The following is a 22,981-nucleotide window of genomic DNA, read 5'->3' as shown; positions in this document are numbered from 1 at the left end:
GCAAGAAGAGGAGACAAGGGGGGCTCAAGAAGCAAGAAGAGGAGGCAAAGGGGGGCAGGAAGGGAGAAGAAGAGACAGGGGGCTCAAGAAGCAAGAAGAGGAGACAGAAAAGGCAGAGCTCAGAAAACCTCGTGTCTTCTTTGTTGATCCCAAAGTCACAATGAGGAGCTGAGACGCCACCTGTTCTGACAAGCCACAGGATGTCAGACAGACCCAGGGGAGGCACCACACAAAGAAATCAGCTCAGCTAATAAGCTGTTTATTGGTCAAGGATGAACTCTGAGGTTTTAGAGATCGTGAAAACAGAGTTAAACTGCAGTTTGGTAAGAAGAATGGAAATCCCAGGTGGTGAGTGCTGAGAACAGTCAGGAGGAAACCCAGGGGAGGGTTGTCAGTGCGGGGTGGTCCAGACAGGGGAGACTCCAGCATAGGTGTTGAGGGCTGGTGCAAGCCAGTGGGGGCTGCCTTATCTCAAGCTGCGTCTTTAAATCTTGCCTAACTGCTTCATGAGAAACCAAAACTTGGGGTAGAACTCAAGAAAGGGGGGCTGCATCCCATACCTAATGCCAAAGAAAAGAGGAAGGAGTCACAGCAATGACACAAGATTAGTGTCACTGGGTCCTCTGTAGAAGTGGTGACTCAAACTGGCCTAAACAGGGGGTTACAAGTCTCGGGGAATACATGGACCTGTTCACCAATTGGCCAGCTTGAGAATCAAGTATTTAAATCAGTCACATAAGAAACAAAACCCAAGTCTCGTGTGTGTGTGTGTGTGTGTGTGTGTGTGTGTGTGAGAGAGAGAGAGAGAGAGAGAGAGAGAGAGAGAGAGCACGCACGAGAGAGACAGAGACATGTATGTATGTGTTGGTCTATGCATATTTGGTCTATGCAACTATGTGTATGTACATGTGTGTGAGACATATATGTGTTGGTCTATGCATATTTGTTTTGTATGTGTGCATGTGTGTGTGCATGTGTGTGTGTCTGTATGTATGTATGTAGGCCCAAAGTTTACACCAGAATCCTCCTTGATCACTTCCTATCTTATTTATTGAGATACGGTCTCTCAGTAGAACCTGGAGATCTCCCATTTGGGAGTCTGGCTATCTAGCTGTCCCTGCCTTCCAAATGCTGGAGTTGTGGGTGGGCCAGCATACCTGCCTGGTTTCTGTAGGCACTGTCCTCATGAGAACGCCATACTCGCTTGGCATTTGTGTGAGTTCTGGGAAGATGAACTCTGACCTTCATGTTCCAGGCATTTCCCCAGTCCAAGTCTTTCTTTAAAAAAAAAAAAAAAAAAAAAAAAACAGGTAATAAGGCTCAAGTGCCTGTTATATGTGTGTAGGTGTGCGTGTTCATGTGTGCGTATGGAGGTCAGAGGTTAACCTCACTTGCCACTCATCAGACTCACCCACCTCTGTTCATGACACAAGGTCACTCACCAACTAGGATGGCCAGCAAGCATACCCTTTGTACCCTGTTTCTACATCCCAGTGCTGGGAGTACAAGCGTGCATCAGTGGGGCTGGCTGTGTGTGTAGGTACCGAGGGTAACACAGGCCTTCATGCTTGTGTGACAGCCCTTGCTGACTGAACCTCGCTCCAGTGCAAGGTTAGCACTCTTACCTCTGTTTTTACTCAGAATAGGAAAATTGAGACTTAGAGCAGGTAACGGCTTGCCAAAGGCTCAGAGGCACAGTGACTCCAGGATACAGCACTTTCCACCGGAGGGAAGGGCCTGCAGAAGCCAGTGTTAGCCCATAGTCCCTTTGAGTGACCACCAGTAAGGGCATCTCACAGCCAGCTAGGGGGTCAATATTGTCGTCTCCCCACCATGAAGTTTGTGAGCTGGCTTTGAGTATGAAACTGCAGAGCCTCTTGTCCTTTGAAGACAAGGTTAGGCGGGACACAGACAGGACATTGGCAATGCCCTCGGCGCTCTCCCCACCTTGGAACCTTTCTCTTCTCTGTGGCCCTTTGCACACTTCACTTTCTGGGTTTGGGCGGCCCGTTTGTCTCTGATGTCTTCCCAGTCAGCTGTCTGCAACAGCCAAGGTTTTGCTCTTCCTTTCTGAAAAGCTTCTTGATTAATATTTGTCAGACGAGCCTCCATACTTAGTCTAAGGGGCAGTACATTCTCAGTGGTTCCTTTAGAAGTTAAGTATCAGGCTGGGGAGATGCAATAATTCACCTGGTAAAGAGGACCTATGCTAATCTCCAGAATCTATAAATAAAGTCAGGCCTTGTGACAGGCAGCTGTGATACCAGGACCGAGGAGACTGAGGAGGGCAGATCTGGGGGCTTATTGACCACGTGTTCCCCTACTTGGTGAGCTCCAGGCTAGTGAGAGGACTAGTCTCAAAGAAGGAAGGAAGGAAGGAAGGAAGGAAGGGGAAAGGAAAGAAAGAGAGAGGGGGAAGGAAGGGAGAGGAAAGGAAGGAAGGAAAGAAAGGAAGAAAGAAAGATAGGAAGAAAGGAAGAGAAAGAGGAAAGAAAGGAAGGAAAGAAAGGAAAGGAAGGAAAGAAAGGAAGGAAGGAAGAAGGAAAGAAAGAAAGAAAGAAAGAAAGAAAGAAAGAAAGAAAGAAAGAAAGAAAATGTGCAGATGGAAAGATCTTGGAGGTTAAGAGAGCCTGGTGCTCCTGGTTCCCAGCTCCCTCACAACTGCCTGAAACTACAACTCCAGGGGTCCGATACCACCTCTGCCTCTGTGGGCACTGGTGCTCATGCGTGTCTGCGTGCACACACCTGGACACGCATACGCACACACACATCACATCACATCACATGAATACATATAAGCACATACACACAGAAATAATAAAATAAGTATTTTTTAAGGTGAGGAACAATGCCTGAGGTTGTTGCACATGCATGTACACACACACACACACACACACACACACACACACACACAGACCTATGTCTGTGTTATATACAGCAGAAAAGGCCCTGTTGAGGGTATCAGTAACAACCTTGTACCCAATAATCCAAGTGCCTATTAATAGAAAAATGGAAAGACTGCCCCTTAAACAGAAGTGAAATGCGACTGTGGAAAAGAACAACCAACCATATAAAAAACGCCGTGTGTGCATCTCAGAAGCTTGTGAAAGCGGTTGGCTGGGGAAATTAAAAGATGACAGCATTCCATTCAGATGAGCTCACGGAACCAGAGAGCTGACCCACAGGGACAGAAGCAGGAATGCTGTCCTGGGCAGGCAGCATTCACCGCGGTTGGTCATGGAGCTTCCTGGGTATGAGAGTTCTTTATCTAGCTTTGGATTTTAGCCCAGAAATGTGACTAATGTTTTAACTTACCAATCAGACCTTTTAAGATGTATTTTATGACTCAATTAAAAACAAAACAAACCTGTTTTAAAACGTTAACTGAGGGCAAGTGAAATGGCTCTTTCTACTCTTCCTGAGGACCTGATCGGGTTCCCAGCACCCACAACGGATGCTCACAAAAATGCCTGTAACTGTAGCACCAGAGGTTCCAGCGCCCTCTTCTGGCCTCTGCGAGTACTGCACTCACATATCCCTGCACATACAGACATCCACGCATAAATACGAGATTTAAAATAAGAATAATTATCTTTTAAACGTAAACTGTTAGCCAACACGAGGCTGAGAGTTCTTTCTTTTCTCTCGAGAAGCTGTATATCTAGCCCACGGGATCCATTTTCTAGTTGGGAGATCTTAACACTTCCATTTCCTTGTGTATGAGAAATAGACTTTGTCCCCAATGGGATGTTTGTCGGGATGAAGTTAGGTGAGGCAAGAGACACAGTCGGCCTCCTACTGTCTAGCACAAAACAAGTGTTCCCTAAGGTTGCCATCTCGTCTCTCAATTAAAAATAAAAGACAGTCCTCCGGGCTCTCTTTGCTCCTACTCAGGTTGAGGCTCTCTGAGCAAATGTCTGATCTGTAGGTGTGAAGAATGTCACTCCAGGAGACCACAGTGCCTCTGACCTTGAAGCAAAGCAAAACTGGGTCAAACGGAATCAATTTCGATAGTGGCAAGTTTGAAGCCTGTTCCCTGAACCTCAGATCTGTCTTTTCTTTCATGGGGCGGTGGGAGGGGGTGCAGGGGGCCTATGGGAGCCACTCATTGATAAAACCCTTTAAAACCATGGTTTTGATTCTCAAAGTAAATGTCTGCTAAAGGTTACGGATATGGTTGGTGCTGTCATTTTATTATCTCAGACAACGAAAGCCATTATTTCTTGATTTTGCATTATTGACCCGGACAGTGATTTCTGTCGCTCAAGGCAGCTGGGCTTGCTCCGGGGGGAGGCTGTGATTGCTGTCTGCATGCTGTGTGTCTCTCCATTCATCCCTCCCGGGACACTGGGACACAGAAAGGTTAGGATGTCAGCGTTGGCTCAGGCTGTGAGAACAAGCGTCTGTCTCCTACGGAATCACAGCAGCTGAGTCAGGGCCCTATCTCAGCGCCGTAAGTCCCCACACCTGAGAACCCAGGGTGTAGGCGGTGAGGTAGGGGTAAGTCAGAACCATCACCGGTGCCCTGTGCTGTGCTGAGCCCTGGCTGTGAAGAGCAGGTTGTATAAGAGACAGACGCAGCTCCATCTGTAAACTCTGAGACTGCTTGCTGCTCCTCTCTGCTCAGGAGTCCCCCTTTGCGGGCAACTCCTCGGAGGATGAATGTTCTTGTGAATTACCACATACCCGTGACCACATCTCAGTCTGTGATGGACGGCGTGCACAAATTGGTCCTGTGACGTGATAATAAAGCTGAAAAAATTCAAATGATGAGCGATACTGTAGCCAGGACAACATTACAGCACCATGGCTCCCTGGTGTCAGCAAACCTGACACGGCGCTCCATCCAGCACACATAGGATACGGCACACTGCTATACTTTGAATGTTAAAATGCCCCCCTGTTTGGGGGAGCTTGGTAAACCTTTAGAAGGTGGAGTCTCACTGGAGGAAGTGGGTCACTGTGGGTGGACCCTGACATTTGGTTGATAAGTCCAAACTCCTCCCTGATGTCGGTTTCTCTCCTGGGGGATGCAACACGGTCAGCTGGGTCTGGTGTTCCTGGCACCGTGCTTTATACCATACTAGATCATATTGCCCAAAATGTGAGCCAAAATCCACCTGTCCTCCTTTAAGCTGCCTGTTTTCTTTGGTCACTGCAAGGAGGAAAGAGGTCTGTTGTGTGTCGGTGTTTTCCTCCCATCCTTATTTGAGGATGCGTTCTCACTGATAAAACAGGAGTTCAGGAGGACAACTGAAGGAAGGCCAGGTTGATCTTGTTCACTGTCCCCACGGTTTTGTGCATAGTGGAGTGGAGTACCTCAGATTTTAGTGAGCAGGAAAGGGGAGGAGTCAGGACGAGACACCCCTCAGTGACCCAGTGACCTACTTCTTCCAGCCAGGCCCCAGCTTCCACAGTTCCACCACCTCCCAACCATCTATTCAGGATTCAAACCTGTCATTGGCTCAATCCTTCTGTGAAGGCAGAGCCCTCGTGATGGAATCACTTCCTAACCCCGGAGCTGGGGACCATCCTGAAGGGATGTCCCAGATTCAGTCTACACCAAGCCTTGGCACACAGCCTCTCAAAGTCACTTAACAAAGAGTGACCTTGACCTCCTAGTCCTTCTGCCCCCCAGCTCCCGGGTGCTGGGATTCCAGGTGTGCTCTGTTATTCCTGTTTTATGTGGTCCTGGGGATAGGAGCTAGGGCCCTGAATACTCAAACCGAGCACCCTACCGGCTGAACCACACCCCAGCCAACCTTGACTCTTGGTGTGATTTAACCTCACACTGTTTCTGTGCATGTGGGTGCAGGGGTCCTTCGTTAGTTGTATCAGACACACTGTGTGGCTGGGCGAGCAGTTGGCTTTATCTTCTAGGCTTAGGGATCACATAGTAAGTGGAATTCTCACAGTACACTTCTCAGGGTGACCCCTGTGTGTCCTGCCGTTAAATGATTTATGACTACTCTTGCTAACTGCAGACAGGGCCATCTGACACTTTCCTGTGTGCCAACGAGGCCATTGGAAAAACACTACCTGTGGGTTAAACAAGAGGTTCCCAGGTTGGGGACATGAGGAAGAGCCACGCCCGAACTGTGATGGCAAAGGCAGGCTGACCCAAAGGCAGGGCTAAGGCTGTGGGTGTCCCTTCCCTCCTGGGAAAGTCCTTATAGGACACAGGCTCATCGGAGTTCCTAGACAGTCCAGAGACCGCTTCTTCCACACAGCTCTAGATTCTAGATTACAGCTTCCCAGTGATAGTAGTGGCCAAAGTCCAGTCGGTCTGCAGCCTTTGAGAATGAAGTCACTGAACGTGAAGTTATGGAAATTTTGCATTTTAACTGCAGTCATTATAAACACCGTGTCCTGTTGCTTGGAGTCACTGCAGGAGAATCACATGTGTCAACATTGACGTGATGATTTCATCACTTCCGGCCCCAGTTGTGTAGTGGGCCTCAAACTTTAAGTTGCATTTTAACTCTTAGAATCTACACTGGCAAGGTTAAATAGACCCCAGTGAGGTAGACAAATGGCTTCTGAAAGTCACTATCATAGGTGTCCTGATGTGTTCTTGCAGACCCATCCATCTCATCAAGGCTCCACTTCCAGCCTGACTGACCCATCCATGTTACTCAGGCTCCACTCCCAGCCTGGCTGACCGGGGCTCCACTCCCAGCCTGGATGCTTTGTAAATCTGTGTGCTCAGTAATCCTCAAACACTCGGCATCTAGATCATTGTAAGCAGGCCCGGTGTCATGCTGTGATAATCCTGTCTTTGAAAGTCCATAACTCTGTAACAAATAAAAGTACATTTATTTTCAAGTTAATTTTTGGATGTGGGAATGGTGACTCATGCCTGTAATCCCAACCCTGGTGAGGCAGAAGCAAGAGGCACTGCACAAGCTTGAGGTCAGCCTGGGCTACAGGCAAGACCCCGTGTATTAGTTACTATGTTTCTAGTTGCTATGACCAAATGCTAGATAAAAAAAAAAAATAGCTTAAAGAAGGAAGTATTTGTTTTGGCTCCTGGTTTGAAGGGCTACAGTCATCATGGGGAAAGGCACAGCAGCTGGAGCAGCAGGTGGCTGGTCACATTGTATCCACTGTATCCAAACAGAGAGAGGTGAAAGCCAGTGTTCAGCTTACTCCTCCCACCCCAGCTAAGGCAATGCTGCTGCCTACAGTCAATGTGAGTCTTCTCATCTCGGACAAACCTCTCTGAAAACACACACACACACATTCAGGCACCTGCAGAAGTGTGTTTCCATGGTGATTTTTTTTTCTTTTCTTTTTTTTGGAGCTGGGGACCGAACCCAGGGCCTTGTGCTTCCTAGGCAAGTGCTCTACCACTGAGCTAAATCCCCAACCCCTCCATGGTGATTCTAAACCAGCGCAGTTAACAGTGAAGACTAACCATCACGTATCTCAAAAATAACAAATTAATTTTGAACCACACTTGGGTTGACCATGGGATTTGGGGTTTAGCTGAGTTCTCATGACCTCTTTCGTCATGACCATGACCAAAAGCAACTTGGGGATAAACGGGTTTATTTCTTCCTACAGGTTATTATCCAGGGAGCCCAAGGCAGGAACTTGGAGATAAGGAACTGAAACAGAGAGCATGGAGGGATGTTGCTTCCTGGCTCGCTCCCTGACTCACAATCAGTTACTTTTCTTGTACAACCCAGGCCCACCGGCCCGGCCCCACCAGCCTAAGGATGATGCTGTAGGCCAAGGCCTCCTACATGAATTAGCGATCAACAGAATGCTACACAGACAGGGCTACAAATCATCCCGTCAAAGCCCTTCCTCAGCTGAGGTTGCTCCTTTCCAGAGGATACATTATTACACCAAGTAGAGGAGAACGGACTAGCTTACCTCTTCTTGTGCGTTTCCTACTTTGGAAATGTGGTGCCAAGGTAAAGGCTTCAATGTGGCCAGCAGCAACAGTAAGTGCACTGGAAATGTTGCCTCTTCAGTTTTCTTCACATTTCTGGATTCCCCCTGATGCTTTCAGGAACATAATGGACATTCAGCCTCCCTGCTGTCATGTTTCCTTGATGACATTAATTTTAGTTCGTACATCATATAAAATCGGCTGAACAATTAAGATGAAAGTGGGTTCTTAAAGTATATCCTGGTGAAACTCTAGAATCTTAAACAAACAAACAAAATCTGGGCTGGGGTTGGCGAGATGGCTCGTCGCGTAAGAGTGTATACCACTCTTGCAGAAAACCTAAGTTTGGATCTACGTACCTAGGTGGAGTGGCTCACAACCCCTCTAACTCCAGCTCCAGGAAACCCAGCAGCCTCTTTTGGTCACCACAGGCATACGTGCACTTACAGTAGAATGCGTTTAAGCTGGGCGTGGTGGCACACATCTTTAATCCCAGCCCTCAGTAGGCAGAAGCAGGAGGATCTCTCCGAGTTCGAAACCAGCCTTGTCTACACAGTCAGTCTTGGGCTACTTAGGGTTACAGTGAGATCCTGTCTCCAAGAAGACAAAACAAAACAAAAGCAAAGCAAACAAACACAGGAGTATTGTCTTAAACCAGAATCCCAGCACACAGGAAGCTAAGGCAAGAGTAGAGTGAGATGCCACTTTGGGCCACATGGTGAATTCTAGACGAGCCAGGATTTGTAAGACCCAACACAACAACACGAACTTAAACTTTTATTGAATTTGCATATGGGGCTAGAGAGATAGCTCAGCAGTTAAGAATACCAGTTGCTCTTCCAGAGGACCCTGGTTTGATTTGCAACATCCACACAGCTGCTTACAACTGTCTATAACAATAGTTCCAGGAGATCTGATACCCTCTTCCGGTTTCCAGGAGCACTAGGCATGCACGTGGTGTGCAGACACAAGAGGCAGGCAGAACACCCATACACATAAAAACAATGTTAAGAATCTGCACACTCTTGACCCTCGTGCTTTAAATCCGTATTCAGATCTTTTCATAAATTCCAGCTCTCATCTTGTACTGACTCATCCAAAGGTCTTTCCTGCATTAAAGCTAAGGACCCGGTTTTGCCTGAGCTGAGGTCCCTAACCTCAGGCTGCCGCAGGCTGCATCACTGGGCTGTGGCTCTGATCGTCTTGACAGCAGCATTGGTGGGATGAGCACGTTATGAACATTCTGGATTTTTCCTGGAGAAAGGCCCCCAGTGGAAACAGAACAGAGAGGTAGGCTCTTCAGAGAAGTAAGCAGATGGTTATTAATGTTGTCCTTGGGTCTTTCTTTAACCAATTAAAAGTGCATTGGTACAGAGATGCCTGGCAAATACCTTTCATCTGATGAGTTTGGCTTTTGAATGAAGCCTGTCTCTTATGTGTAAAAATAACAGAAACACTAGCAACAATGAAAGGGACCCACAGCAGCTAGTGACATGTAATTAACCTCATCCCCGCTCTGTGTAGCCAGCAGCTAATTAGGTTTGGACGGCTGCATCAAGTAGGATTAAAAAACAAACTCCACGGAGATGCCCAAGTGTTCCGTTCCTCTCCCTGTTAATTTTGGGTTAGAACAAGGGAAAAGCCCCAGGCAGGTGGTTTCTGTCACTGAACATAAGGTGGTCAGGTCCCGAATTACAGGCCGCTGGTTTGTTTTGATTGTGGATGTGTGGAGTTATGGGAGAGCACTTGGTGTTCATCTGAAGCACGTTTCACCAGGAAGCTACAGATACGTGTTAGTATACACTGAGGAGAAAAACAAAAAAAGATATAATTATTAGCTTTTTAATAGGCATGTATTAGTCTCAAATGCAATTGGCCCATCGTAAGTAGCTGAATCGTGACCATTAGTCCCACGATCCACGTGCTGAGGTCAGAACTCTTGATACCGTGGAAAATGTTTGGAGACAGAGACGTCGCAGAAGTCATTAAGTAAAAGGGACCTGAAGCTTTAGATCGGCCGGTAGGATGCACGTCCAATATCCATGATGCCCTGGGTTCAATCCACAGCACTCTATAAACTGAGTGCAGTGGCACATACCTATAGTCCCAGCACCCAAAAGGCTGAGGCAGGAGGATCAGAAGTTCAAGGCCACCCTTAGCTATCTATATAGGGATTCTGAGTCCATCCTGGCATAGAGAAATTCTCTCTTAAAAGATGGAGAGAGTAAGTTAATATAGGATTATATTATTTAATATAATATAATATATATGTGGTGTGTGTGTGTGTGTGTGTGTGTGTGTGTGTGTGTTTATTAGAATGGCTTATAGGCTGTGGTCCAGCCAATCCAACAATGGCTGTCTAGTAATGGAAGGTGCAAACATCCAGTGGCTAGCCAGTCCATGAGGCTAGTCGTCTCTGCTTGTCTTCAGAATAACTGAAATCCCAAAGAAGTACACTCTGGTGCCAGTCAGGGGACAGACTTGCTAGCAAGGCAAAAGCAAGCAGCCCAAGTGCAAAATTTCCCTTCTTCCATGTCCTTAAAGAGGCTTCTACCAGAAGGTGTGGCCCAGCTTAGAGGAGAGTCTTCCCACCTCAAGTATGCAGACTAGACGTGAATCTTCTTCAAATTAGGCAAAAAATCACTCTCGTGTGCCCCATTTTGGGGGCGGGGGTTGGGGGGGTTAGTTCATTCCAAATGTAGTAAAGTTGACAGCCAAGAATTGCCGTCCCAGGGCAGTAGGGTGCTCCCTGATCTGATCTGATAGAAACGGAGATCAGAGGACAGGATGCACGTGAGGAAGACGATGACATCAGCGGGGCCAGGAAAGGGGCTGAGGAGGAGCAGCCAGACTCACTCTCACCTCTGAACTCCTGTTCTGTTTTGGTTTCAATTTTACTACAGAGGAGCAAATTCCTTTTGGAAAGGAGAAGGCTGGGACCTCCCTTCATCGTGCACAGGCCTCCCTCCCTCACCACTGAACCGTCAGCCTCACCAGACAACACAAGCACAGAGCTAAACTGCTCACAACTGCAGGACAAGGGCAGCAGAGCAACACCGAGCTCCTGGCCCTTCTGAGGGCAGCCCTGGACCACTGTGGGTTGCCCACGGTGAAGCTGTGTCTGAGTCAGGATAGGAAGACAGGGAGCATTATGAGGGAATGAGGAGAAGACCCCTCTCCCTGGAGTCATTTGAAGCCCCTGAAGCAGCTGAAAATCAAGAATTCCACTCGTTCACACCTTCTTGCCCTCCCCAGTCGACAGCCCCGTCTTTATAACCTGAACAGAAATCGAACCCTTGCACTGGCAGCTAGGTTCCCGGCGCAGACACTTGAGGAACACATTGAGACCAGTGAGGCGGCGAGGTACATTAGGGAGCTGCCCGACACTTGGAAAGGACTCACCCCATTCTGCCGTCATCTTTCTAAACACAAGATTTCACAACCAAAGGGAATGCCCTTAACAAAACAGTGTTAATATTTGAAAAAAAACATTAATTCATTGATTCTCAGGATGGGCAATTTACTACTTATCATGGAAACAAGTGATTATGTTTCAACTTGGAGTCAGTAAGACTTCAGCTTGGGGGCTGGAGAGATGGCTCAGTGGTTAAGAGCTCTTCCAGTAGGTCCTGAGTTCAAATCCCAGCAACCACACGGTGGCTCACACCCATCTGTAATGAGGTCTGATGCCCTCTTCTGGTGTGTCTGAAGACAGCGACGGTGCACTCACACACATAAAATAAATAACTCTTTAAAAAAAAAAAAGACTTTGGCTTGGGAACGGTAGGGGGCTGGTGAGGAGGAGGTCAGAGTCATGTGACGTTTCTGGAGCTGAAACACTGCCACTGCCACCTTCGATGGCACTTCTCTCTAGAGCCTGCATACACTAAGAGCCTGGAGCAGGGAAGGTAGCTTCTCTGCTGCCGAGGAATGGCCTTGTCTCTGCTGTAGTGGAATGCAGTCCCCTGGGCACTCTGTGCCCTGCAGGCCTCCCACGAAGCATAGGGCCCACCCTGTTGCTGCCAGGAGGTAGAAGACGGGGCTTGCAATGAGTATTTAAAAAAAAAAAAAGTTTGTTAAATTTCTTGATATGTTATTTCTGCACATCTGTCTTTCTGTCTATATTTGCATATATTTGCATGACATTTACATATGTGCATATAAAATGTAGCAATTATCTAAAACACTGATGCGCCCTCTAAGATGGACCATGTGGTAACTAAGAGCGCATGGTATTTTCCCCAACTCTGTGATGTCATTTCAACATGTTCCCAGCCCTCATGGCATCCCTACCTCTTACATACTATAATGAAGGCCCAGTTCCTTGTGCACAGAAGCATAGCAGTTCATGGCTTCCAGCTTTGGTCTAGCAGACAAGACCGGGCATCTGGCTAGGCAGCAGGGGAAGGACGTCGGAGACCCGAGGTCTCGGTGGGGGAAGTCTTGGTTTGTCTTCTTGGGCCAAGAGCAGCGTCTACAGAAAGAGTTTGAAAAATGAAGAGGAATAAATGTCCCACGGGTCCCGCGTGTCTGTGAGGAGTCTTGGGAAGAGCTTCAGCGGGCAACAGCAGGTTCTGAGGTACACCTGACTCCTGCCAGAGCCTTCGCCGATTCCTCACTTTGTCCTGAAATGGAATTCCCAGGAGAATGGTGGGATTACATACAAACCGCAGAATTTTGGGAAGTGGGGTGGCTGACGACGTTACCGGGCAGGATGATGGGGAATGGGCAGAAATTGAACTAAGTATTAAGAAAATTCCTATTTGAGTGTTTCTGTTTGTTTTTTTTTTTTTTTCTCTCCCATGGGGGTACATGTAGCGGTGAGTTTCAGCTACACCAGTTTGGCTCTCTGTGCACCTGCCTAGGAGCCATTTTTGGATCCGCGAATGAAAGACACACACAGGTTAGTTTATTTTTTAAATGTCATGGCTACCTCAAAGGCTGGGCACTCCTAAACCTTCCCCTGCTACCTCCGGCCCAATAGGGGAAGTGGCTAGTGGTCACTTACCTGAAGTCTCACACTGACTGATTGGCTTCGTCTCCTGCTGTTCCTGCATCGCATCCTGCTACCCATAAGTCCTGGTGATTCTGCTCTGTTCCTCTCTGCATCCTACTCGGACAACTCTAATAGCCCCACCCCTTCTTCAGCCATTGGTTCTTAGCCTCTTTATTGATGGCTCAAAAACCAATTGGGAACAAGGACTTTCAGCATCTGGACTTGCAGATTCCTGATTGAATCAAAGCATTGGAACCAATCTCCAACAGGGCCACCTGGGTTTGCTGTATGGGTTTGTAGCTGTCTGGCCTTTCACCACACTGTACATGAGATTCAGTTGAGGGGACAGCAGGGTGATCCCAGTGGTAGCATAAGGGCTGCCCAGCATTACAGTCTGGAAACACCCCTGGGATTTTTTTCCTAACATCCTTCACCCTCCCCTCTCCTCTCTGGGAGGCTCCCGCGTTCTTGAGCAGTTTTTAAAGAAAATCCTGTGTCGTCTATATGAGCCAATAAACTGAGCACGACGACCGCCGCTGCTTCATCGGTTCCCAAACGGCAATTAATACGGGTGGGGAGAAGGAAAGTTCTCTTCCTGGACAGAGCCAAGCTCTGAAGCAGTGTCAGCCCTTACACACACAGGGCACACGTAATTCCTATCAGCTATCACCTTTCTGGTGTGATCCCGTGGCTTCGGTACAGATAAGGGTAAGCAGTGAGAGTGGGATGAGGTAAAAATGAAGCTAAAGGCATCCTAGGTAGCCATCGTTAGGAGTAGACTATGCAGAGATGGCTTCCGCAAAGCCGCTGGGATTTCCAGGTTCTTGTGCCCAGGAACAAAGACTCGGACAGAGACATGTATACAGTACAGAGCAGAGTGAGAGCTCTGTACGCATATATTACAAGGTTTGCCGAATTCCCTACCCTCTGTCCGTCCTCTAGCCCCTCACTACCATTTTCCCCTCCAAACTCCATTTATTTATTTATTTATTTATTTATTTATTTATTTATTATTGAAAAGCTCATCATGTCTACTTACTGGTGTCTGCCTGTGTGTGCATAAATATAGGACAATTTATTAACACGTGACATGATAGAGCTTGGCCTTTCAGGGATTTCATCCCTGGTGGGAGAACTTTTTTGCTTGTTTGTTTTTGTTTTGTTTGTTTTGAGACAAGATCTCGCTGTGTGGCCCTGGCTGTCTTGGAACTTGCTATTAGACCAGGCCGGCCTTGAACTCACAGAAATCTGCTTGCCTCTGCCTTCTGAGTGCTGGCATGACAGGTGTGAGGCTAGTTGATGGCTTCTGCCTCGTGTGTGTGTGTGTGTGTGTGTGTGTGTGTGTGTGTGTGTGTGTGTGTAGGGTTGAGTTTTCTTTAATGATCTGCCCACTGGGAGTTTGGCCATGCTCTAATGAGTATATAGGCAACATCAATTGGACTTGGTGGAGTTTTTTGGCACAAGAGAGGAGGGTGGACCTGGGAGGACTGGAAAGCAAGTGTGAGGAGCAGGGTCCATTGTGTGAAATTCCCAAATAATCAATAAACATATTATGTTGAGGTATAAAAAGAAAGTATAGACTACCTTGCCCAGCCAATGAGAGAAAATTTAAAGAAAAAAAACCCCACTTCCAAGGTGTTGTGGTTTGAGTTGGTTTGGTTCCCATAGACTTGTGCATTTGAATGCTTGGCCCATAAGGAGTGACATTATTAGGAGGTGTGGCCTTGTTGGAGGAAGTGTGTCACTGTGTGGGCGGGCTTTGAGGTCTCCATGCTCAGGCTCCACCCAGTGTGGATTCAAACCCTCTTCCTGGCTGCCTGCAGAAGCCAGTTTCCCTCTGCCTGCCCTCAGAACAAGATGTAGAACTTTCAGCTCCTTCTCCAGCACCATGTCTGCCTGGTCTCTACCATGCTCCCGCCATGATGGTGATGGACTGAACCTCTGAAACTGTAAGCCAGCCCCAATTACATGTTTTTTTTTTTTTTTATAAGAGCTGCCTTGGTCATGGTGTCTGTTCACAGCAATGGAAACCTAACTAAAACACAAAGGAAGAAGACAGCCAGAGAAGAAAGTTTAGCCATTCAAATGGGCATTCTGTACAAAAAGCTGGGCTTTTATATCACCTAAGCCATGTTTGCTCATTTGCATAATAATATTTTGAATTATAATATTATATTCCAAATTACAATATTGTGATTATATATTGTCTAAAATTATAATATTAAAATACAAATTACATTAATGATAATATTAATACAAGCATAGTCCACTGTGTAAATTTATTTTTCAGTTTTTACATGTGTCTGTAGAATCCAGAGAAATGTGTTCGATCCCCTAGAGCTGGACTTACACGCAGCAATGAGCCACTAGACATGGGAACTGGACTCATGTATGTCCTCTGGAAGAGCGGAAAGTGCTCTTAACTGCTGAGCTGTCTCTCCAGCCCTCCAGTCATTCTAACTACAGCTTCCTGCATCAGATGCCCAATCAGATGCTTAAACTTCTACCCAGTGTTGTTAGCACAATGAGGCAAGGAAGCCATCCAGCTGCCATGGGCCTCTGTGCCTGGGCCACAGCTCTGGCCAATATACATGGCTTTTGTAGCCTCTGTTCAACTTGTGTTCTCTCAACTGCTAACTCCATGAGGCTTTGTGCCATCTGAACCCTACTCTTCACCTAGTTTTTCTGCTGCAGGGGGATTACTAGGAGTTCAAAGCCATCATGGGCTATACGGGGAGACTCCAATTTAGGAGGAGAATGAGGAGGAAAGACTGGGTGACCCACCCCTAAAATCCACCATGGACAACATAGGCAAGTCTATCTACAAAACCAACCCACAACTTGTGGGGGTAAGTTTTGGAATCAGCACAGATCCTTTAAATTTCCTTGCTATCTAAGAATATAAAAACCTAACTCGCAATACTTTTTTCACTCTCAACATTCCATGATATTCACTTGAAAAAAAAATCATTTCAAACCCCAGAAAGAGAAAGGCAGGTTGAAACACTAATCAGAGATATTTGTGCTCCCCAGCAGGGATCTACTGCCCTAGTTTGTCACACGGGAATGTAAATTATCCAAACAGCTCAAGGAGGAAAAAAATCCTCAGGATAAGAAACCACTTCCCTGCCTCTTTTTCATGTCCTTCCCTGGATTCTTGCTTCCCAACCTCCCTGGTGTTAATTCTAATTAACTGGTGACAGGGGTGAGGTGGGGTGGGGGGCGAGTGTGTGGTATTGGTTGGCTTTAAATGCTGATCCAAAAAGGGCGTGGTTCTGGGATAGGCTGCCTCGGCAGCTTAGCAGACTGCAAGTTGAATGGAACTGTTGGTCAGTTGGTCAAGGGCTTGCTTTACAAGTCCAAGGACTTCAGTTTGCTCCCCAGAACTAGTATGAGAAACTGGCATGGTGGCATGTATCGTGTGCTGTGCCCTTCAGCTGTGAACCAGAGTTCAGCTCCTGTCAGACCATCTTATCATGTCAACGGGAAAACAAACAAAACAAGACAACCTAAGGCGGTGCACTGTAAGAGGAGGCTCAGGGGCTCAGAATACAGCACAGGAGTCCAGTTCAGCCGGCAAATTGTTACTAAGCATGCAAGGCTCTTAGTACAATCCCAAGCACCTTAACAAGTGAGTGAATGAAAGAATCAGTCAATCGATACAAAATTAAAGATATAAAGAAGACTCAGACACAATTAAAAATGGCAACAATGTTTCATTTGTATGTTAGGTATGTTTTTGCCTGCATGTATGCATGTATGTGCACTGTGTGCATGCCTGTTACATTCAGAGGCTAGAAGAGAGCATCAGATTCCCTATGTCTGGAGTTATGACAGTTCTGAGCCACCATATGGGTGCTGGGCACTAAACCTAGTTCCTGTAAGAGTAGCCTGTTCTCTTAATCACTGAACCATCTCCCCAGCCTCCACCACCAAGGCATGCTCCCTTTTCTGCTTTCTATTTGATAAACTGTTGTTCCCCGGTCTCTTCCTTCTCTTTCTCTGCTTCCTCTTCTTTCTTTATTTTTCCTTTGGAGATAACGTCTGCTGTACCCGGGCTGGCCTCCAACTTGCTATCTCACTATGTCCCTAAGGGTGACCTTGAACTTCTGGCTCTATGGCCTCCATCCCCCAAGTGCTTCAGATCACAAGCTTGCACCTTCACAGCTGGTTCGTGCATTCCTGGAGATCAGACCAAGGGGTTCTCGAGTGCTTAGTAACAGTTTGCTCGCTGAACTAAATCCCCAGGCCTGATCATATAATCCTCTTCCTTCTGTTGCTGCCCATGTGAGCTACTGGAAGAGGAGTCCAGAAAGCACAAAGGGCCCTGTATTTCCTTGGTCTGAGCACCATATCAGGGTCAGTGAATGACTGCCTGTGCTTTAACTGTTTCTATTCTGTCCCACGCTCCCTTGCTGGCAAATTGACCAGAACCACACCCACATTAGCTGCTTTTTTCATCCCCTTTCTAACCAAGTCTGTTTATAGGTACCCAAATCACAACCTTTGGCAGATTGCTTCATGCAGGAATTCTAGAAACTCCCTTTTCTTTGGCATGCTTTTCCAAGAGCCTTGTAATGCTTTGCAAATACTTTCTTGCTTATCAGCTAAACACACACACAGAAGAGGATGATCTGTAAGTCCCTTTCTCTTTCCATCCCGACTGCTTGTGATTATCCTGTATTCAAGCCTGTGCGGAGACCTGGGTTTGGAGGGCACAGGGTCTGGGCATAGGAAGACATGAACGAAAAGCTCAGTCGGTGGGTGGTAGAAGAGTCCCGGCACCCTTATTCTTTGAAATAGAAACCCATCGTCTTCCGTTTGTGTAATTATTATTTACTACACCCAATAGGGGTTTCAAGCCCTTCACATCTACTTGATTTATTTTATGTCGGAGTGAAAGTGACTTTATGACACAATTACCATTAGTGTGACATATTGCATTGTGTTAGGGAGGAGGAGGGGGAGAAGACATTCTGATGAGGGGAGGCCTGCAGGCCGACCAGCCTCACACTTTGCCCCAGAAGAGAGGAGACGGACTCTGCTCCATTGTTAGAGCGCTGAAGCCCTGGTGACCAGCTGTTTGTTTCCTGATCTTATAATCCTCTTCCAGATGTGTGTGTCCTAGACCTGCGCAAGCGATACCGGAGCGCAGGTGGTGATCGTTCTCCTGGAAGCAGTTTTGAGTTCAGAAGGTGTCAGCGTCAAGGACTGTGAGAAATGACGAGCCACCTTAGTCCAGGGTTGCGGTCTTTACATGACAGTTGTTGGAGGAGAGATTGTTTTAGTGTCTGACCCAGCTTCTCAACAGAGCAAGGTTCGGGGAAGGTAGGAGGGCAGCGTGAGATTCATGGGAGCACCCGGCTCAGCCTCCGCGGGCCGCCCACCTGGAGCGTGTCCGCAGCGTGAATTTCAGAACCGCTAGGCGGACAGCTCCCCGGCTCCGGGCGCGGCTGCGCAAGGGGCGGGCCAGAGAGCACGGAGCGCTAGGAGCACCACGCCCGCGAGCCACTAAGAGCCTATGGGCGGTGCTCCCCACTACTGACTGCCCTCGCGCCACGCCCCTAGGAGGCGGGGCGACGGGCTGTCCCCGCCCCCGCGAGGCCCGCGCTCTCCATTGGGCAGCGGCTGGAGGTGCTGGAGGCGGGCCCGGTCCACGGCTCGCGCCTGGGAAGGTCGGCGGCGCAACGCGGTTGCCGCGGGGAGGGTGCGCGGGGACGCGACGGGGCCGGGCGCGGCGGAGACGCAGCGGGTGGGGGCGGCGGCGGCTCCCGGCAGCGGCTGAGTCTCTTCCCGCCGCGGCCGCAGCCAGCGGCGCCCGAGCTCCAAGGCGCATCCCGGGCGCGCGGCCCGAGCGGCCAAGACGGCGGGCCGGCCGGGCGCCGGGCGGCGCGCGCTGTGCTGCGGGCTGCGCTGGTGGGGAGCCGCGGGTCGCGGCGGGGGTCCCGGGCCCGGCGTGTGCGGCTGGGAGGCGCTGTGGGGTGTGGGCGCGCGGGCGGCGGCCGGGGCCATGGCCGAGGGCGGCGGGGGCGCGCGGAAGAGGGCCCCGGCGCTACTGGAGGCAGCCCGTGCACGCTACGAGAGCCTGCACATCTCGGACGATGTGTTCGGCGAGTCGGGCCCGGACAGCGGCGGGAACCCCTTCTACAGCACCTCCGCAGCCTCGCGCTCCTCCTCGGCCGCCTCCTCGGACGATGAGCGCGAGCGCCCAGCGCCTCCAGGGACCGCCCCGCCACCCCACGCCGCGGATCCCTTGGAACTGGAGGAGGACGAGACCGGTGGGGGTTGGAGCACCGTGCTGAGGGATCGCCCGCCTCCGCGCTTCGAGGACACCGGTGGTGAGGATCGACCGGGGACATTGGGATGGAGGGACACAGGGCGCGGTCTGAAGGCTGGAGCACGGGCCAGACTGGTTCCAGACACACCCGACCCGCACCTGTGTGTTTGTGGAAACAGCGGTTTGGGGGAGCAAGGATTAAATAGAGACAGTCAGTCCTTCTGCACAGGGTGGTGGTCTCAGGTTTCTCGTGGGTGGAGACCACGCCAGCAGTTTGCCAGAGGCTATCCGTCGCCTGGCAGTGTCACACCTGTGGGGTCAGTAAAGTATGGCTTTCCTGGTGGAGGGGATCCAAACGCCTGGCATGGCTGAGGCTGGATCATTTGCAGTATGCAGGACCTAGGTGTCTGGGTCAGGCCGGTCGCCGCTGAAGCACAGAGAGAGCCCAGTGCGAGGGCACCTCAGGATCTTCTCTGCGCTCTGTTTTCCTAAGAAACTCCCTGTGGCGCCAGTCGATCCCTCGCTGAGCACCGAAAGGAGTGAAGGGTGATTCCACTGCGTTAGGGAGTGTTAGTCCGAGTTACTTTCAAGGTGTCTGGACCAGACTCAGGTAATCTGGAGGCGACTGGAGCTGAGGGCAGCCACTCTGACACTCTGGGCCCTTGGCTCTTGGCTTCTGCAGAGTTGAATTCTGGAGTACTGCTGCTTTGCAGCATCTCAGCTTCCGCTTTCTGAGACGTAGAAGGTGCTTTCCCATTTGACCCTCAGGGCCGCTGTTTAGGCTCCATGGCTTCCTGGCAGGCAGAGGTTATCCCATATTCTGTGAAGTGCACACAATCAGTGTGAATGAGCACTGGGAGTGCCCTTTGCATAATCTCTCTCTCTCTCTCTCTCTCTCTCTCTCTCTCTCTCTCTCTGCCCCCTTCCCCCCATCTCTCTCTCCCTCACACACACTTTGGGCAGTGTACATGACAGGTGCACAGGAAGCAGGCTCCAGGGCTTGGGTATGGAAACCTAGCTGCAGGGAGCTGGCAGTGGGAAAGGTTGGCCCATCTCTGGAGGAGGGAGTGGTCTGCAACCTTGCCAGGCCGCAGTGTGGATGGGCAAAGCGGCAACTGGATTAGAGATTCACTATCACCCTGCAAGGTTCTAAGTGGGTATATTTTAAAGCCCAGCCATTTGGCTGTGGCTAATGGTACTCTCAGTTGTCCTCCTGTACCACCCTTCATCTCCCAGTGTGCCTTATGGGCCTCCTGCCCTGGGCAACTGCTTTCCATATCGGCTCCTGGGAGTGGACCAGCCGGGTGCCCTGGTTTGTCAGTCTTTGTGCTGTGAGCCTCTGCGATCCCGTGTTATCTTGTAGCACTTAAGGTAGCCATCCACAGAGGAGAGCTCAGCAAAGCTGAAGTCAAAGGGCAAAATAGGGATGTTGTGCTGGGTTAGGATTACTTTAGATGAAGGGCCTGGTGTTGAGAAGGTTAAACACGCCGTAGTGATTTAACCAGTAGTTTATTTCTCAGTAACCTGTAAGTCAAGATGTCCAGAAGCAAAGCTGTCTCTCCACTGTGCACTTCCAGCATGAAGACCAGGCTTGCCTGTCACTGGCATTAGGTTCACATCCTGCTTCCTGACAGTGTCACTGAGTTTGTGCCTGTTCCTGAGAGTCACCCAGAGGCTCCTCGGCTGTTTGCTGGTATTGTGGCCAGTGTTGTTTTTCTGCTTTAGGGGTGCTCCTCTCTTTTAAATTTAGATCTACTTTAGAATTTCCTAGGCGGTACCTGCTCCCCAAGAAAAACATGGAGAAAGGAGAGAGGGACAAAGTGGATGGCTTGTTGAGCCAAAGAAAGTGATTTATCAGAGCTTAAAATAGATTCCGATTTCCAGGTTAGTCAGAAAAGATCCTTGAGCCCAGGAGCATGGGGAGAGATGGATGTGTTTATTAGGAAGCCGGTGCTGCAGCGCTCAGCCAAGAGGGTCAGCCTGCAAAGCTACAGCGTCAGGGACACTCCAACAACTGCTGCTCTCCACCTCCACAAACGCAGCCTCTCTCCCTTCTGTGTGGCCCAGTTGCTTAACAGATGTAACTGGGCGGGTAGGGGGAGGGGGGAGGAAGAGTGGTGTTTTGATCTGTTACAATGTTACATTGTTTCATAATAGAACATTTGCCTTGGCTATGGCTGCAGCAGTCTAGTGAGGACTGCATAGGACTCTAGGTTGCTATGGGACTTGCGGACTTGCCCCACTGTAGGCAACAGTATCCGTGCATGGGTGTGAGTGTGCAGATGGTGTGAACTGCTGCCTGGCTTCAGGTGGTCAAGCTGGGGAGAGTTTCTTTTCTTTGGGGAGAATGCAGCTTGACTCCCTTGAAGACCTGGAGACCTTTGCTGAGTCTTTGGGCAGGAAAGAGGTGCATGATGGGACCATTACATATTGAACTGCTGGAGAGCAGTTCTGTGGCTCCATGGAGATTTTTGTGTATATATAATAGAGAGCCATTGGTGCTGAATTGAGATGAGGGAAGGAGAGATTCCGTAGTTACTTGTGAGAATCCTGGCCCTTCAGACTGTTAAGTCTTCCCAGCCTCATCCCCATTTTCCATGGCTTCCGCGGTCTGGATGGAGCATGCTTGGGAAGTACAGCTGGCAATGGCAGGGGAGTGGCTCGTACATCCCTCAGGGTCTGCTCTGAGGTGTGGGTCCCCTTGGGAAGACTTAGAGATAAACACTGGCAGGCTGGTGTCCATGCTTTAACCCTTGTGTAGATGGGAGAGTCTCCAGGGAACTGAACTGCTTTCTGGGAGCACAGGGTCTAGACTTACAGCTGAAACCCCCAAAATAGCCCAGCAAGCTGTCAGCCTCCCTTGCCTTCCCATTATGCCAATCGCCAGCAGCGTGCAAAGTTCTCCTGGGAGCAGTATGAAATTCAGGCAGGCTGTGTCTGGCGCCTCTGACCTTCAGGCTTCTACCTCCAAGCAGGCCTCCCATCGCTTCTTGAGGACGCAGAGAAGCAGGCAGCACCAGTCTCCGGTCGCCTGTTCTAACTTTGCTGGGTTTCTGTGATGACTGACAGGCCCCCTCTAATCCATGCTAACTGCCCGGAGACTCCAGTAGAAGCCTGACCTTGGGAAGATAAGAGGAAGATGGGGCTGGAAATTAACATTGTTGAGTTTTTGTGCTTAGAGTTTACTGCTAGATAATGATGATGATTCCTAATTATTATTATTTTATTATTATTGAGGCAGAGTTTCTCTGTGTAACCCTGGCTGTCCTGAAACTCACTCTGTAAACCAAGGCTGGCCTCAAACCCAGACATCTACCTGTCTCTGCCTTCCAAGTGCTGCGATTAAAGGCGTGGGCCACCACACCTGGCTTACTGCTGGTTTATTAATAGTCTTTTATGTTTAATGCTTGTAGTAATTGTCTTGTTTATTATATATTTATTCTTTGAGGGTTTCATGCATCCATTCAATGTATTTCGGTCAATTTCACACACTCTTTCCCCCCAACTCTTCCCAGAACAGCTCCCCTCACATCTACCGCCCATCTTTGTTCTCTCTTCCTTCCTCCTTCCCTACCTATCCTTCCCTTCCCTTTTTAATAACCTACTGAGTCTAATTTATGCCGCCCATATATGCAGAGATGTGGGATTGTCCACTGGAGCACGGTCAACCTAGCAGTTACCTGATCCCTAAAGAGAACTCTTTCTTAGTAGATAGTATCAAAGCTCTTAGCAGATACTGAGTATCAAAGCTCCTTAGCTGGGGTGGGGGTGCTGTGCCCCGTTTATGCTGGAACGTAGACTGACTTGA

At 49.1% G+C, this 22,981-nt stretch overlaps 1 protein-coding gene and 1 long non-coding RNA gene across 2 annotated transcripts in view; one reads left to right on the top strand and one right to left on the bottom strand.

Annotated features, from left to right (window-relative positions):
* Positions 1–4,168: 4,168 nt before the first annotated feature.
* LOC108348970 (uncharacterized) lies at positions 4,169–13,033 on the bottom strand. The gene is made up of 4 exons (XR_001842354.3): positions 12,909–13,033; positions 12,194–12,374; positions 7,882–9,703; positions 4,169–6,794 (listed from the first exon to the last, which is right to left on the bottom strand). It is a non-coding gene; the product is annotated as an uncharacterized LOC108348970 (long non-coding RNA).
* A 5,919-nt stretch (positions 13,034–18,952) lies between these two features.
* The window catches only part of Pgbd5 (piggyBac transposable element derived 5), a 65,145-nt gene continuing 61,116 nt past the window's right edge, over positions 18,953–22,981 (top strand). Inside the window, exon 1 of the mRNA NM_001106198.1 lies at positions 18,953–19,234. The gene's annotated coding sequence lies outside the window, so the exon portion shown is untranslated. The remainder of the gene's footprint in view (positions 19,235–22,981) is intronic.

The sequence above is a fragment of the Rattus norvegicus genome, chromosome 19 (genome assembly GCF_036323735.1).
Source record: "Rattus norvegicus strain BN/NHsdMcwi chromosome 19, GRCr8, whole genome shotgun sequence".
In the NCBI taxonomy this organism is placed as follows: Eukaryota; Metazoa; Chordata; class Mammalia; order Rodentia; family Muridae; genus Rattus; species Rattus norvegicus.
The sequence above is the reverse complement of the archived record's forward strand: the minus strand, read 5'-3'. Positions and strand labels throughout refer to the sequence as shown.